This window comes from Coturnix japonica, chromosome 5 (genome assembly GCF_001577835.2).
Source record: "Coturnix japonica isolate 7356 chromosome 5, Coturnix japonica 2.1, whole genome shotgun sequence".
Classification (NCBI taxonomy): domain Eukaryota; kingdom Metazoa; phylum Chordata; class Aves; order Galliformes; family Phasianidae; genus Coturnix; species Coturnix japonica.
In genome coordinates, this window is record NC_029520.1 from 31,760,939 (window position 1) to 31,778,154 (window position 17,216).

The 17,216-nt window shown below is 33.5% G+C and overlaps 1 long non-coding RNA gene across 3 annotated transcripts in view; it reads left to right on the forward strand.

The window, feature by feature from the left end:
• Positions 1 to 17,216, forward strand: part of LOC107315030 — a 193,397-nt gene that overhangs the window by 165,082 nt on the left and 11,099 nt on the right. For 2 of the 3 annotated variants that reach the window (XR_004307398.1, XR_004307400.1), the window contains exon 8: positions 446 to 544. The exons of the other annotated variant lie outside the window; for it this stretch is intronic. This is a non-coding gene — a long non-coding RNA (uncharacterized LOC107315030). The remainder of the gene's footprint in view (positions 1 to 445; positions 545 to 17,216) is intronic. 3 annotated transcript variants of the gene reach the window in all.

Sequence of the window (17,216 nt, forward strand, 5' to 3'; positions counted from 1 at the left end):
TTCATTATTGATGGTTATCACCTAAGAATCTCTATATCTAGCCAAACTACATGAATGAATCTTCTTCTTTTGAACTTACTGATGGATTTTCTTCAATTTTTAATATGTGTTTAAGGAGTCAAAGATAATTATGTTCTTAATAATTTTTTATCATTTTTTGGAAATATGTGTCTAAGGAAATTAGGTAGATCATGTCGTTTTGGTATCTGAAGAAAAATTTTCTGACACCCTGGAATAGGTAGCACTGATGTAATTAAAAACAAAACTTCAGTCAGACTTTGTATGTCAAATTCCAAGTTTTGTCAAAGTCAAGATGGTAATCCAAATGAAATACAATTTCATTAGTTCTAGATCTCTGTTGGGTCACTTTTTCCTTGTTTGTTTGTTTTTTGTCAAGATTATATATTATACAAGAGTAAACTTTATAAATATCTTTTCTTCTCAGCTGTAATTGAAGTCATTGTGGCACGAAGGAATAACCGAAAGAGCAGAACTAAAAATGGTCCTCATGAGCAAACAAACAAGCAAAAATGACCCTTAATAAGTAAGTTCTCTCTGTTTATGGATTCAGAACATATCCAAACACTATTTGTTGATTTTATCAGTTTTTCCAAAGGTTCAAAATGGCATTACGCTGACTAATTATCTTTAATCAGTACTTCAGCTTTAGTTCTGTCATTTGGCATGTAAATATCATTAATCTTGTCATCAACTTAACACTTTTTCATTCAGTTGAAGAAGGTCACAACTTCAGTGAAAATTGAATCTAACCTTGATTTGAAAGTCTAATATTTAATGTGTATAGAAAAGATGCTAGACAGAAAGATCTCGACTGCTGCTTTTACTTTACACCATTTTGACATTTTGACTTTAGAATCCTGATGCTAATATTTCACCTAAATTTTATTAAAGGAGTTGTAGGAGATGTTTTAGCATGATAGTTGGTTAGGCTCCATCCAAACTGCTGTGACAACTACAACTTCCTCTCAGTATATAATGGAGAAGTAGATAATTGCCCCTACATCTTTTCTGCTATTAGACAGTAATGATGGCACTTACCTGAAAAGTGGAAAAAATTTCCTTATTCTACTGGAGGTACTTTTAATATCAGCCACTCAAGAAAGCAACCTAGTGCCCAGGAAATTCAGCAAGGAGATGGTGGCAGGAAAATAATCTGTGACTGTCTCCATTTGTACAACACAGATCATGTTTCAGCAGGAAAATGAGGCAGAAAATCAACACTGAATATCTCACTCAGTGGTTAATAGTCTTGAAGAAAATTTCTTGAAAATTTATCTGTATTTCCAAGAATTCTTTTGTTTTATGTTGAAATACTCTTTGAAGAAAAGTGAGGTGCTTTCTCTGCTCCTCTGCTCAGGATTTCTGGCATGTGACTTTTTTTATTTTGGGATATGAAATGTCATGGCCATTTCAGCTGTTATACTAAACTTTACAGTTTTTCTCATCCTCTTATAGTAAGACTAAACACTGAATGGATTTCATTCTGGAGGCCTAGGACAGAAAAATAGAATGTAGCACATGTTTTTTTGATAATTAGCCCTAGGTCTGAAGGATCTATGACATAAAAGGCAATGATAATAAGTTTGTTTTGCAATATCTATCAAAGGTTTAAATTACACTTCTGTATGTTGCTTTCTCATCCCATTTTCTTGATTTTACTGCAAAAAGTAATTACAGTATTTGAGTATAGTGTTTGAATAGCTCAATCAAATTGTTGTTCCAGCTTTGCCAAAGTAGAAAAACTGAATTCACTGTCACACTTAATATTAACCTGACAATTTGTTGTTTTGCTTTTTGCTAAGTGGCCAACAAAACATGATGATTACTGAGAAATTTAAATGAAAGAAACATATTATTTTCAATTTAATAAATTTCATCTCTTTAATTCCTTCTGTCTCTAGGTAATATGACATATGTATGCAACAGTAAGCACAACAGCAGCTAATATTTGCATGACCTTCAGTATTATGATAATTTATTTAAATGCTCTTTGATAATTAATAGTATTTCATATAAAAGGCAACTAAATTACTTATACCAATTAATTATATCTTTAATATTATTGAAGTGATCAATTACTGTAATCAACAAGCTTTATGGAAATAAAATAACAAATGAACCTGAAATGAACCTAACTGGTCTGTTTTAGGCTTGTTTTTCATTTCTCCTTGAATAGAATAACTATTTTTAATGCAAACTGATTTATGTATTGTTCAGTCTACACTAACCAGTAATAGAATTTTCATTAACATGGAAATTTCTATTTTCAAAAGTCTTGTTCATTCAAAATTTCAGGTGGCATACCTATCTCAGATTTTGGAAGAAATTTATGTGTATGACTCTGTAATAAGAATTCTTCAAGACTACTGTAACCTAATTCAAATACGTGTCCTTCCTTCCATCCTTCTCTTCCTCTTTCCTGCTCTCATTCTTGCCTTCTCAACGTCTTTCTCTCTCCCTTATTCTCTCTCTCTAACTCCCCAACAGAATTATAGCTCTTATAATCACAAAAAACTTACAGCAGAGATTGCCTCCCTGTCTTCATTTTTCAGTTTTATATGTCAGCCACTGCTGTTATTCCTGAGGCAAAAATGACAGTTCAAACATACTCCTTCTGGGCAACTAGAACTTTAAAGGAGGAAATGTATGGAAAGTTTTGCATTTGTTCTCAGAAGCCATAGATTAAGAAGATTACAAACTTATGTGAAGCTCTCCAAGTTTGCTTTTCAGATATAGGTGGAATTACACAAGTAATGATGAAATATGTTAAACTAAATATTCTCAGAGTTTTAAGCAATTTTAATAGCAAAATTAATCATTTTTTTCCTGATGTTTTTCTTTTTGAGAAATTTTAACATTAAATTTATTATTTAGAATTGAACAGCCATCTAGGTCCCACAGGACCCATCTAGGTCAGTATAAAGTATACAGACATTCCTTCTATAGTTACATGATTGCAAAGAGTCAGAGCTTGACATAACTTCAGCTGACAAAATTAATTGTTTCTCAGCCTTCTACAAAACTTTAAAACCCTTTTAGTGGGCTAGAAACTTAAAGATGATTGCAAACTGCAGATGATGAGCAGAAGGCACTGCAGTTATTTTACAGTCTAGAGGTTCTAGACTTCATTTACATAACTTTCTCAGAGTGGTAAATGACATACTAGCCCAGGCTTTCATTTCTGGTAAGAGTTTACTTAATTTATTTTTGGGGCTGTTGCTATCATGCATAACACATGCTGCTATTTCTTTTCCTCATGCCGCTTCTAAAGCAGCTCTACTTTTTACAGGTTTCCTCTTGTAAAAACAAGACTAATTGCTCTTTCATTTGTTCAAATAATAAATTCTGATTCCTTCACACCTTGTTTTAGGATGAAAAGAAAAAGGTTGGGCTGTGGTGAATCTTAAGGAGTGCACATTAGTATGAAAGGATCCCAGAAGAAATTCAATAAATTCATGGTTAGTGCAGCTCAGTTTTGTTACAGATATTGGGAATAGGCTTGGACATAAAAAATACAGTCAAAGGTTTCTATATTCCTTCAATGGAACTGCAAAAAGCAAATGCTGTATCATTAAGAGGAAAACAAAAACAAGGTAGAGTGAAGGGAGAAAAGTGGTTACCTAAACTGTTAGTAATACTTTTAATTGATGGCTTCTACCTCAAAAATGTTGACAAGTCTGAGATCACTGCCTCTCTCTTCAGTGTTAGTCATTTTAACTGCACCTGAGATACAGAAGAGAATTTTTTTCTCTATGATGTAAATATTCTATGGAAGGGTCAAGTTTTGTAGAGGGTGCTTATGTAATTAGATCAAGTGCTGTACCTAAGCTTTTGTAAACTTCTGCATGCTGAAGAAGTGAATGTTGCAAGGTCTGATCTAGTTCTGGATAGATTCTTTTCATCTCTTTCTTTTGACTCTTCTATCATGAGACACAGAAACCTTTCTGATCTATTCCACAAATACTACAGTCAAGATAAAACTTGTATTTTACTTTGAATGCAGATCTAAAATCAGTAGGCTAAAATACTAAAAAAAACATGATAAAACATCTCTGAAATCGAATATACTTTCAAACTGATTGTCCAGTCTGTAAAATGTCTTGCAACTGATTTACAGAATAAAAAGAAAGAGAAATATTGAGAAAGAAGTCCCTGTGCATAAATGAGACTTGTAGTTTTCTAGCCATCTCAACCTGGTTGAAAATAAACACAGTCATTGAAAATCAATTTAGTTACAGTTTGTATGTAATAGTCTTAATATCTTGGACAACCAGAGATGAATTTGAACATATACGCACAGTAATTTCTAGTCCTGTAGAGCACTAAGACAGCTGAGAAAATTAAATGTTTATTCCTTTTATGCATACGTTTGTACTTGTCTTCCTCTTCTTACATCCTGCTGACCATAGGCCTAAATCTGTGGTTTGTTTCACCTTATATTCAATCATTCCAAAAAACTCTGAGATTAATTTCACACAGGGATAACTTCCCTTAAATAACTGATAGAAATCAGAGTTAAAAACGTTTGCGTGAAGGTGGCTCCTTCTTTCTGCCACAGTTTATTGCTCCCTTTATGGCAAATTGTAGACATTCGTGATACAATTTTTTAATTTGCATGATAATATAATAATGCTGTCCTGCTTTTAGGTGGGACAGAGTTGATTTTCTTTGTAATGTCTGGTATGATGCTGAGGCTTCAGGAGAAAAACAGTGTTGATAACACACCAGTGTTTTGGATGTTGATGAGCAGTGCCTTGTGGAGCCCAGAACATTCCAGTTTTCCAGATTCCCAAACTGTCTTGCTAGCAAGAGGATTGAGGGGGTACAAAGAACTGGGAACTTACAGAACCAAGAGTCAGTCTGTCCAAAGAGACATTATGTGAAAAAAAAAATATCAGAGGAATAGGCTGGGGGTGCAGGCACTGCTTGGGAACTTGCTGGACATCAGTTAGTGGGTGGTGAGCAATTGCATTTTGTATCATTTGTTTTGTAAGTATATTTTTCTATGTATACTTACAAGCACACACACACATACAATCTTTGTTCCTTTTATGTTTTAGTAAATGGTTTTTATCTCAGCCTATGAGTTCTACTTTTTTTCTTTTCTTTTTCTTTTTTTTTTTTTTTTTTCCCTCCAATTCTTTCTCCTATCCCACTGGGAAAGGTGGAGTGAGTGGTGAGGGAAAGGCTCAGCTCCCTACCAGTTAAACTGCAGCAACTACACAAATTATTATCTTCCACTAAGAGTAGGAGGCAAATTTCTACTAAAACATCTACAACCTGACGTTTTAAGATAAAGTGTAAAGACTACATTTAGAGTTCTTCTGTTTATTCTTGGATAAAGTATAGTGTGGAGGGAAACAATAGAGTTAGGCCTGTAGTATTATTCTCAAGAGACTTTATAGAGATGCCAGTGGAATAATTAAAAGCGAACAAACAGGAACTGAGAGATGGTAAACTACACGAATTTCTTCAGAAATGATTCTAGTTATGCTGAGCTTTTCTTTCCCATTGACCTAATTGGTCTCTGACTGACTCTTCAATTCCCAAAATTTTATTGCCTGTCTCTGCATTCCAAGCTGATTACTATTTTAATGTAACTTAATATCCACTTTAGAACCCAATTTTGATTGATCTAAAAAGTATTGTTTCTTTATCCACTGATTTTTTTAATAACTTTTTTCCTATAAGTAATACTTTCTAATGTTTTGCTGTCAGAGCAAAGATTACCAACTAGTGTATCCATAAAAGTATGTGCCTCTGGGATACAAATGCTATGCAAAATCTGGTTTCATAGAGTTAGTTGTACTACAGTTATGCCTTCTGCTTCTTAGATACAGAGACTCATAAAAGCCCATGTTGCCTAAAATTCTGAAATACAATATAATGAAAAGTAAATCTTTAAACACCTGTGTGAATCACCATCAAGTGTGTTCTTTTTTCAGCCTCACACAGTTGCTAGATTCTGTTGGGAAAATTATGTTAGGTTTTCTGTTTGTTGCAGCATTCTCATTCTTACTGATATTTACCTGGCATACTTATCACTGCGATATATATATTTTTTCAGAGTGAACCCTCAAATAAACATCTCAGATGAATGTGGCAAGAAATGATCAAATACACAGCTCTTTGTATTTGTTTAGCACCAAGTACTTTGTGGATGATGTCTTTAGACAAAACAAAAAGCAAGTAATAACAATGCTGAACATTCTGCTTATCTCTACTACTCCCACGTAATATTCAATAATGAATTGATTCATTCTGTTTATTAGGCCCATTTTTTTCCACAAGCACTGAATTTAAAAAAAACCAACAATTTTAAAGGTTAGTGTTGTCAATTTGGTAGAATGCATTTTTGTCTTGTCTTTTGTTTTGTCTTTGTCTTAAGCAAGAAATAAATCAGATGAAGGGAAATGAGAAAGAATGCTACAGTTGTAGTGGAATGGGGGATTTTGACAAGGAAGCTTGTTTGGCAATCAACTGTCCCACATCTGATTGGTATCAGAATTCCCTGCAGTTACCCACTGAAATAGTGGTAACCTACATTACAATTTTTTTTCCTAGAGTAATAGAATCTACAACACTTTTGAGTTGTGGACTCAGTCAATGAAAAAAAAGCCAGATCTGCCCTTTCTCCTGCCCTTTTCTCTGTTGGTAGACAACTAGCCTATGCGTAAGTTTAACTTTGTCAGCTGACAAAGTTTGTCAACCTAATTTCTAGGATTTTTTTTTTTTTTTTTTTTTTTTTTTTCTTCTTATGGCTAAGTGTGTTTTTGTGGTTTTGTGAAACACATCTGCAAGAACTTCTCATGCAGTCAACAGCACTATATATTGTTGAGCCTCTCTTAGGTATACAAAGCTACATGCAAATTCTCTCCCCCTGTATTCTACGAGTCTGTGTTATTCATTTAATGTAGGCATACACAGAATAGGGCATAATATTGAGGAAAAGTCAGTGGAGATGCTTATGCAGACTGCACAGATCGTGAGACAGTATCGAATGGCTGTTCACAGAACGTCAATAGAACATGTCCATGATACTTTCACAAGTGGGCATATGAAATTATATTTTATAGCACAACGTATGTTTTGCTATATGTCTTTAGGTGGCACTCTTACAGGGTGTGTACCTAAAAGTATTCTTCCAGAATGAGTCTGAATGTTCTGTTACAACTGTAAAAGTAGACGCTGCGTAAAAACAGGATTGTCTTTGAAGAGATTTGTTGGGATCAGTGTTGAAGAGCAATTATCTTAAGAGAAAGATGCAAGAAAAATATAATTTGATCTTATGAATATTTGATTTTTCTGTAACATATATTGACTAAGCTTTAAGCAGTGCTTCCTTCTGAAGTGTATCATTTTATTTCCACAGTGTATTTTCATCATTTTGTCACCTGTCACAATTTAAAATGATGTAGACTATGAAGCTTAGAATCCCAAGAATCAGGTACTTGGTGCTTTAAAATGCTTTCAAAGTACTCGTAATGATAGCAAATCAAAGTAAATGGAAAACAGTAATAGCCCCCAAATAGCTTTTTTGATACTATGTCCAATATTTCTATAAGCTGTACTTGTAAAGAATTCATATAGGTATGTAAAGGTTTTTTGTTTACCTTCAGTATTAATAATTCTCCAGAAAAGGGAGTTACAAACAAGGCACAATGAATAGTAGTTTACAGTATCATTTAAAAGAGTGTGACAACACTCTTACATAAGTCTTTCAACTTATGTAATTATATCCTTCCTAATGTAGGAACGGCTAAATTTGTTATCATGGATCTTTCTTCCGTGCTCTTTTCTTCCTCCTCCTTATATTAATGAATAAAACATTTTTTTTTTTTTTTGTCAAATATTTAATGTTTCCTTTGTGAATGCAGTCAGATTCAAATGTAGCATGAACAAGGACACACACTGGCCCAGTAGCATCTTTTCTTTTACAGGCCACATCTCTGAGTCTTTCCATGTTGAACAAGTTATTCAGAGGGTAAAAGAGTTTCGAAAGGCATTCAGTGCTGACATTAAGACTGTAACTGACAGTTATAATATATGGTACCAAGCAGATAACAAATGTTGAGCTTAGGTGATGTTGTTTTCTCTAAAGCAATCTTTTTGGAGGTTATGTGTCTGTTGAATAATTGTGTAATTTTTATGGACAATAGAAAGGTCCTTTTGTTTTCAGCCTATTTCAATTCAGCGCTAACTAACAGCTATGCTAATTTGAAAACCTAAAATTCCATTAGCAATGGTTTGTTTGTTGCTTATTTGTATAGAAGTGTTTATTGATCTTTACCTTAGAAAAATAATCAAATAACTATGAGCACATACCATTTACTTTTGAGGCATTCAGGAAGACAGTGAATATAGAGAGGGTGTTAGAGAAATGCTATATTGCTTAATGACAATGTTTATGAGGACAGGCAGATGTGATGGACAGATGGGTGGACTAACAGAACTAAATGTATTATTAGCTGCTCAGACATTTGTTGAATGTCAGCCAGAACTACTGAAACATGGCAATTGACCATTGTTAAACATATCCCGTAGAGAGAACAACAACATATGTAACAAAAAATTGTATTATTTTCGTTTAAGATTCAGAGACAAAAAAATAATAGCACATACTGATCCCATTTTGAAAACAGCTGAAAAAGCTAATTTGCTTTTAAAGTGGTTGTTTGAGTTAAAATTATCAGTAGATCATCTGCATACTTAATTTAATACTGTTTTTAAAATGTTTATATCATTTTCTCTGTTCTGCACATCAAGAAAAATAATAGGTATTTATGTAATGCCACTCATTCAAATAGTTAAGAAGCATTTTAAATAAGCCACTTCTCCCCTTTAAAATTAATTTTATTCCTCACTAAAATGCAGACTTTGCAGATGGAATGCTGCAGCTGTCTGACACTATTTAGTGTAGGATTACTTGTAAATAAATCATCCTCAGGTCGACTTTTTATTTGTTCTCTGATTTCCGTTATCACAGATGATGAAAAAAAATTAAACCAGTAACTAGATTTACAAAGAAATAGAAATATAATTTTGGCCCTAATTTCTTTAACATGAAGCTGCACCTCACTAATACATTGAGGTTAATTGGAAATGGATGGCATCACCTCTGAAGGAGGTCGTGGTGTGAGGCAGAGCACAACTGTGGGTAATACTAGGGGAAAAAAATGATCTGCTTTCTAACGTGACAAGAATGATTTGCAGTTAATAATAGAAGGGGTAAAGGGCAGTCTTTTCAGTTACCCTTGGCTTCACCTAGGACAAAATAAAAAATGACTTCAGTTGCTGTGAGCTACTTATCTTTTTTTCCAGTCATTATTACTTAGCTATATCTTAGTGATAAAATCTGTCATTACTGACTTTATTGACATTAAAGTTGATTTATTTGCATGCCTGGTGAATAAGAACTACATTATATTAACTATCAGAATGCTTGCGTACTCAAGACAGTAAGTGCATCACTGATTTAATTGTTTTTGCTGGTTTACTTGCTCTCTAATCTGAGTTTGAAAACAATATTGGGTCAAATTCACCCTTGGCATAAGTCCACTGACTTCAGTAGTAGAGTTTGTAAACAAGAATTTGATCCACAATAAAATATTTTATCATTTTCTGAAGGAAAAGGAAAAAGAAAAATGTAATGGTAAACTCTGCCCTCAGCTATGTGACAGAAAAACTCGAATATAATTTTGAGGTCTTTCAAAAGTATGCTCCTGAATTATCACTCTTCCTGTTGCATTATTTATTAGTAACATAATAGAAACCGAAGAGACTGAAGCGAAGTACTTTTTTATATTTTGGGGTAACATTCTGTAAGTTGCTTAGCAGCTAGCAACTTTGGAAGTAATTTTCTCCTTTTGATTTTAGTGGAAGATGGGTAGTATCCCAAGGAAAGAACTGAAAATGCCTTCAGACCTCCAAATAAATCCATGAGGGTGCACTTTAGTGTGGTCACTCTGAACCACCCTCATCCTTGTGGTTCTCTGAATACCTTCACTCACAGAATCAGGAATCTAGATTTTTACAAGTAAAAATCTCTTGGATAAACATTGGGAAACTCAGAAAATGTTCTGATTGTTCAAGTTCTAGCAATTAAATTTAGAATTTGAGCCCACACCAGATACAGCTGTTCTTGTATACTATTATTGGGAGCAAAGGGTCGGAGAAGATGAAGTAAAAGGGGGTGCTAAGCTTCAGATATTCTTAATTTGCTTTTATTTCCTGGCCTAGATTGCCATTCATGATGCTGAGCTGTCAGATACTGCTACATTTTCTGTTCTCAGGGCAACTTATGTTGAACTGAATTGAAATAAGCATCAGTCCAGAATGATGGTGGACTTTAAAAGTAGTTACTAAAGGAATAAACTTTTAAAGGGATTGGGGAGTAGATCCATCTAAAAGTAATAGCAATAGAAAATACTGAAAAGCTGAATCATGCAATTCAGAATTGGTGCATAGAATAATGATAATGCAAAACTTGCTACCAACAAGGAAATCAGTGGTTATAATTTTTTTTTTTCATCTTTGATAATCAAGTCCTCTATTTGGTTTGTAAAATATAGACTCATTTGAATTTGTATTAGGTATCCTAGACTAAAAATTTTAGCTTTTGCTCATTGTGAGCAAAAAGATATAAACAGGGACTAAGAAAACATAGGTTTGCTGAAAAATAAACATATTAAAACCATCTATGATCTCATGTTTTTCATAATCAAATATTTCTGCAATGAAATATTACAGACTGAAAAAAAAGTGGTTTTTAAATTTTTTAAATTATTTTTTTATTTTTTAGGCAGTTTCCTTACAATTTCTGAAGAGTACTTTAAAAAAGAGGTATATTGATTCATAGAAACCTGTTCAATTAATAAATTGGCAAAAATTAATAAATTCATTTCATTGCAAGATTTAGTTTGTTCTCCTACTCTTGCACCATCCAGATATTCTGAGATGCAACTATACAAACTACTCTCATTCAATTGGGCTTTGTGTTAACATGCAGCGTTGAGCATTAGTAATTGAGAAGATTGAACTTTCCTGAATTCAGACAAACAAAACCTAGCAATCAGCTGTCTCAGTGGTACCCAGAAGGCCACTAGGAAAATATTAAAATAGAGATTCAAGGTTTTAAAATCAGTTGAAATTTCTGATCTCAAAATGTATTCTTCTGGTGGAAACGGCAGCATTTTAATCTTAATTAAAACATGGACTTAAGTATCTGTAAAGAGCAAATGTGAAATTTCATACAGAAATGCTTTTGAGTTAGAACAGCCCTGACTGTACTTGAACACTAGTGTTCAAGATTTTGAATACTAAAAAACAAACAGCCCAGTGACAGAAAACAAAAATACCTCTGCATTGCAGGGACAGATACTGAGTTTCAGTGCAGAACAAATTCTCACTGAATTTCACTGTAGTTTTTCTCTTCATAAGAACTTTTCTTTATTCTTTAGTCAGTATGATAAGGTGAAGCTGGTTGAGACAGTAAAAAATGTCTTAATAAATTTGTTTTATTAATCCATCCATAAACATATAAAGTGACTTCTCTCCTGAAGTAGCTTTCTTTTTCCCAGATTTCCCTCTTAACCATAGTTATCTCCTTATACTATTCCCCTCCAATTTTAATCCTATTTGATGAATTTTAATAAAACTTAATAATGATTGTTTTAAAAGAGCACTGTGTATGTGCTCTACTATACTAAAGATTGTTTTAAAGTAGAGCACTGTGTACGTACTCTACTATACTAAAGGAATCTGCAGTCGTTGACTGTAAGCTTCTTATTTTTATTTATTTTTATTATTTTAGTGCCAAAGAGCAGACCAAATTTGTAAAATGGAAGGAAAAATGAGTATGTTATTTAATTCTTGCACACCTGCAGAAAAGAAAAATATCTTATTGTTGATAAATGTTTGTGTAACCTATTTGTGAGACCCATAGTGATTCATAATGATTATTCTTAGTGTTAGAAAGATTTTCTTAGTGTATAATGAATATATTTCTGCCTGCAAATGAAGCAGTTTATCTATATGTTTTTCTGGCCTAGTCCAAAGCGTAACTGCAATGTAACAATAAGTTCCATGGGTCATTTGGAAAACATAAAGAAACAAGGGATTTCTTGATATGACTTAAAAGTGTTGCCTTTTAGCATTATTGGGTGAAATTTTCACTCTGAAAGTAATGTTTCTTGTTTGTTTCCATGTAAACTGCAACAGATAAGGGGACACAATAACACTATTTCATTGCGCAAATTTTTAGCTAGGAAACACTCTTTTTCAACACAGTCACCGTCATTAGCTATGCATTTTCACCCATGATGAATAAGAGCCTGCTTGCCGTACTTGTAAAATTCTGAATTGCTTCCCTGTGTTTGAACACCTGGTGGGAATGCAGGGCCAGCCCAAGGGAGCTCAGATGCATGCAATGCACCTAAGTGATTGGAAGGGGTGGAACCAGGATCCATCCCTTCCTAGACCTCATTTAAGGGTTGGCAGTGACAGTGAAGGTCACTCTTTCCTGCTGGTGATCCCTGCCTACCTGAGGTTATTCAGAGGTAAGTAGCCTTTTTTCCTTCATTTTTGTGGCTGCTGCTTTTGGGCTTGTTCTCAATTGCTATAGCTGAACACTTTATTATCCTGCTCTTATTGTGATACTTTGCATCCAATTGTAGCATTATGGTATCAGTCTTAATCAATGTGATAAAACTTAATGACTTTCATTTTATTATTACTCATTTTATTATTACTCAAACTGATGCCTTTAAAAGTTCTGCTTTAGTTTGGTGGTGCAGTCTAGTATGTTACTGGTGTTCTTAGCCTTAAAGGCCAGGAAGGTTAAGGTTCACCTTATCTTGAGCTGTCTAAGTATTATGGCCCTTTTCTTAACTGGTCAAGAACCTTTCTAGAGAATGAGGGGAAATAAGTACTTATTTAGGGAGGGGCTCCAATGTTTCCTACTTCTTCTAGCCTACTTAAACAGGAGTAATAAAGAAAAACAAATAGAAGTCCTTCTACAGGTAAGAAGAAAGAATAGTAACTTTGTTTTCAAAAGCGTTTACTTTGTGAACAGGAAATCTTCTGCAGTGCTTTAAGAGTGTTTGGAGATCCTTAAATGAGTAAGTAATTTGCTAAGTAGTCTGATTTTTAAGAAACAGCGAGCATAAGCAGTATGCCTTGATGTTAAATGAAGTTATAGCTGCATACTAAAGGCAGGAACCTGCCACTTACATGAGATATTAAGATATGTCTAAGGAAACAGTTCAGTAGAATATGGTTTTCAATGCTATTTTCAGAACTTCAAGGCATTGCTTTCAAGCATGTTAAATGAAAATGGGTTTTACAATTGATATTATTAGATAATTGAAAAGCAATGTGGTGAAGAGGGCATAGTTTAGAAAGGATTTCTACTCAGGGACCAAAACTGTATGAAATAAATTATGCAGGTTTTTATATGTACTGATATCGTAGAATGTAAATTGGTACATATTCTAGGATTATAGAAGTTAATTATTTACTCTAATTATTTAGAAACATTTTTTAAAAAGTAGCCTGTTTTAAAAAAAATTATCCTTCTGCAATAAAAATAAATAAATTAAAAATTAATCTATATGTATTTTATACATATTAGCAAAATGATATTTTTTGCATCAGCTACTAAAACTCTAAGTGTAGTTTTCATTATGATAGGTATCTAAAAACAGAATAATCGTTCAGTCTGAACAGCTAATTTTAAGAACAGAGGCAGATCTAAGTCTTTCTGTTGGAGAATGTTCTATCAAATGTACACTGTAAACAAGCACATTTCTTTCTGACTTTGTCACTTACTGGTACTTCATCTATTCACAAAATCTATAAATCATAGACTTGTAGGTACTGAAAGGTACCTCTGGAGATCAAGTTCAACCTCTCCACTGAAGCAGGCTTACTACAATAGGTTGCACAAAAAAGTGCCCTGGCATGTTTTGAGTATTTCCAAAGGAGGCTGCAGAACCTCATTTAGCAGTTCTTCCTCATGTTTGTATGGTGCTTCTGGTGTTGAGGGACATTCAAACAAATATAGTTCTGGGAATTTGATTTCCTTGTAGCTCCTTTGCTACTGTTCTGCTCTCTTATCTCAGGCAATAAAAACTAAGTAAGTTTCATTTTGGTTAAAGTCAGGTTTACATGTAAGTAGAGTGTAGTGCAGTATTTCAGTTCTAACAACTGTAGCACAATTAAAAACATTTTATTGTGAAGTTATAACAATCTCTCAATAAAACTCTGATGCTTAACAAAATAAATTTTTCTAAAATTTAAATTTCCTTGAGAGTACTTTCAACTTTTTCCTGATTCAATTTTTATCATGGATTGCAAACACACAAAACCAGCAGCCAACAAATAAATGGACAGTCCTCACCCACACCCTTCTTGACAGAAAGAGGTTGAGGTAAAAAGCATATGTAGTGGAGGGAGTTTTAGTTTTTTCTTTGTCCTTCAGTTTAAAGCAACTGTATGCATGCAGTTTCCCTATTCAAATAATAGTTTAATGCTGCTTTTGCTGAGAAATGTGATGAAAGGGGTTAAATTACCTCGAGTTTTATTTATTATCTTGCTATTAACATATACACAGCAGAAAAAGGCAGCAACTAGAATGACTGTCCTTAAATTTAGTTAAAAAGTACACAGGAAGGACTTTCATATTAAGACTTGCAAGATGCATTTTCTAGGACTAAATTAATCAGCATCTGTAGAGAACATTGCAAAATAGGAACTTGGCTAAATATTGGCCAGTGTTTTTGTAAGCAGCTGGTAAATAATATGTATAGTGTGAAAAATAAAACAATAAATCAAGAGTGATATGCATGGGAATTCATAATGGTTGAGATTTTTTTTTTAATGGACTTCTTATTTTTACAAAGATGTAAAACATGTTTTTATAATTCCATAAAGTAAGCTGGCATTTTCATAACAGTCAACCACCAGAGGCTGCAATTCTACTTTCACATCTGAAAGTTGCCACATAAATATGAGCTATTTATATGAATACAGTGGCTTGAGTCATATTGATGTTTCAGATATACGCATGGTAAAAACTACCAGGTATAGAAAGTACTTTAGACAGATTCTAAGTTAAATTTCTGTATGAAAGATACTTACAAATATAATAAATTTTTTGCAGTGTTCTTTCTTCCCTTGAAGACATTACATTCAGCAGAATTTCATGTAAGTCTTTCTGGAACAGAATGTTGTTTGGCCACTGGGAATGTTGTTAAACATGGATTGCAACAGTATTCTGAAAGTTGAAAACATGCTAATAGAATAGGAAATAAATACATAGCAGCTGTTTAATTGCTATTTTTTTCTTTGATCAGGCTTCTCTCCAATTCAGTTGCAAAAGAAAATAACTACAACATTACTACTAGAAATTTTTGTGGCTTCATATGTGAGAATTTCACGTTATTATGCTGTAAGTCTCTCAGAACAGGGACTGGTTTCGTAAATGACATGAAGTTGAATATTGCAGTCTTCTTCAACTCCTGATACTTGGAATTTAGATTACAAAGCTATAAAGATTTCATATATATTACTGAAGAAGTTACTTGCTCTTATATTCCAGTAAATACAGATGAAAGATAGGAACAAGATATATAAACTGCATCTAAACTATTTCAGTAGTGCGTGAGATAGAGTTAAGGATATTAATGCCCAAGTAGTGCTAATTTATCAAATTCAGTGCACAAAGCTAAAAGATCCATTGCTTGGAAACTAAGGCTAGGTAATTTTGAACCAGAAATAATTTTTACTTCAGTTCAATTGCATGCCAAGGATATGGTATTAGAAGAAATTCTGTGATTTGTTCTATTCAAGAGTTAGTCTGGATAATAATTGTGCCTTGTTGTTTATGAAGTAAGCTTAATAATTTTAGGCTTGGGAATATTTGACCAATAAACAAACAACATACCCTGTACGACTGTAGGAGTTAGGATAACAGTTCTTCACAACTTTTGTGTAATGGAGGCACTTGACAATTTTAGGTCCAAGCTATCTAATTTTGTCAATTTCTGTTTCTGTGTATTAACTAAGCTTTACTTAGTTGATCCACTTAACAGTGGTCTTGGGGTTTTTGTTAAAATACTCCTATGATTTTGTTCTGTAATATTTTACTATATATTGTGAGTTTTGAAGGGCCACATGTAGCATTAAGTGTTAAGTACCCTATAAATGGTAATCTGTATGAGACTATGAAATACTAGTTAAGTGTATGTGGAACTTTCAGCTGCAGCTGGCTTAATCAGTTCATTTATGCCATATACAAAGATTTCTAAAATAAGCATAATTATTGCAGAACTGACAATGGAATCAAATATTACATCAATTACTGAATTCCTATGTTTTACACAAGAGGACTTAAGATAATAAAGGTCTTTGGATGAATTTTGAAGCAAAAAAATGTTCTCCCTTTTCTAGAAATCATCCATGATGTTCAGGCTTGTTGAGATTGGAGTATGAATCTGACAGATCCAAAAGTTTCATTGAATCCTCTGTCGAATAATGTGCTCTGCCAGTCTCACATCAAAGTTCATTGTATGTGATACTTAAGCACAGGTTGGATATAATGTACACCTTCAGCTGTTATGTTGCTGCAGAATGTGCCTGCAATCTGAGTTAAAATTTATGAAAATCTACAGTGCTTACTAAAGTAGGAGATGTTTTAGGTCCAGTGATGTTCTATCAGAGTTGGGAGGATCTTCAATGATGACTAGCAGTAAACTAGAAAATTCAGTAGTTTTAACCTTGAACTTTTTCCCTTGCTAGAGATAAGCTTTAACCAAGTAGAGCTCATCTCTTTGTTTTCCCTATACAGGTATAAGAATGGAGGCTTAAAAGTCTAAGTTATCAATATCTGATAGATAATTTTGAAGTTGGCTGGATTTTATTTAACTTCTCAAAATCAAATCAGTGTGGAGCTAAGTTAGGCATTACACATAGTTAGGGTTTTTGTCCCCCATCTATATTCTTTCAATTTTAACACCTGTGTTGAGCAGTAGCTGCAGGGCACACATACAGCAAAAATTATGCTAGTAGTCATTTACCACTGTCCTACAAATCAGTGGTAATTAATTCTGCATATATTGATTCATCAAAATAAATCACTGCATTGTTTGCATAGATGGTACAATCAGCAAGAAAGCAGACTTGTAATCAGCTTAGGG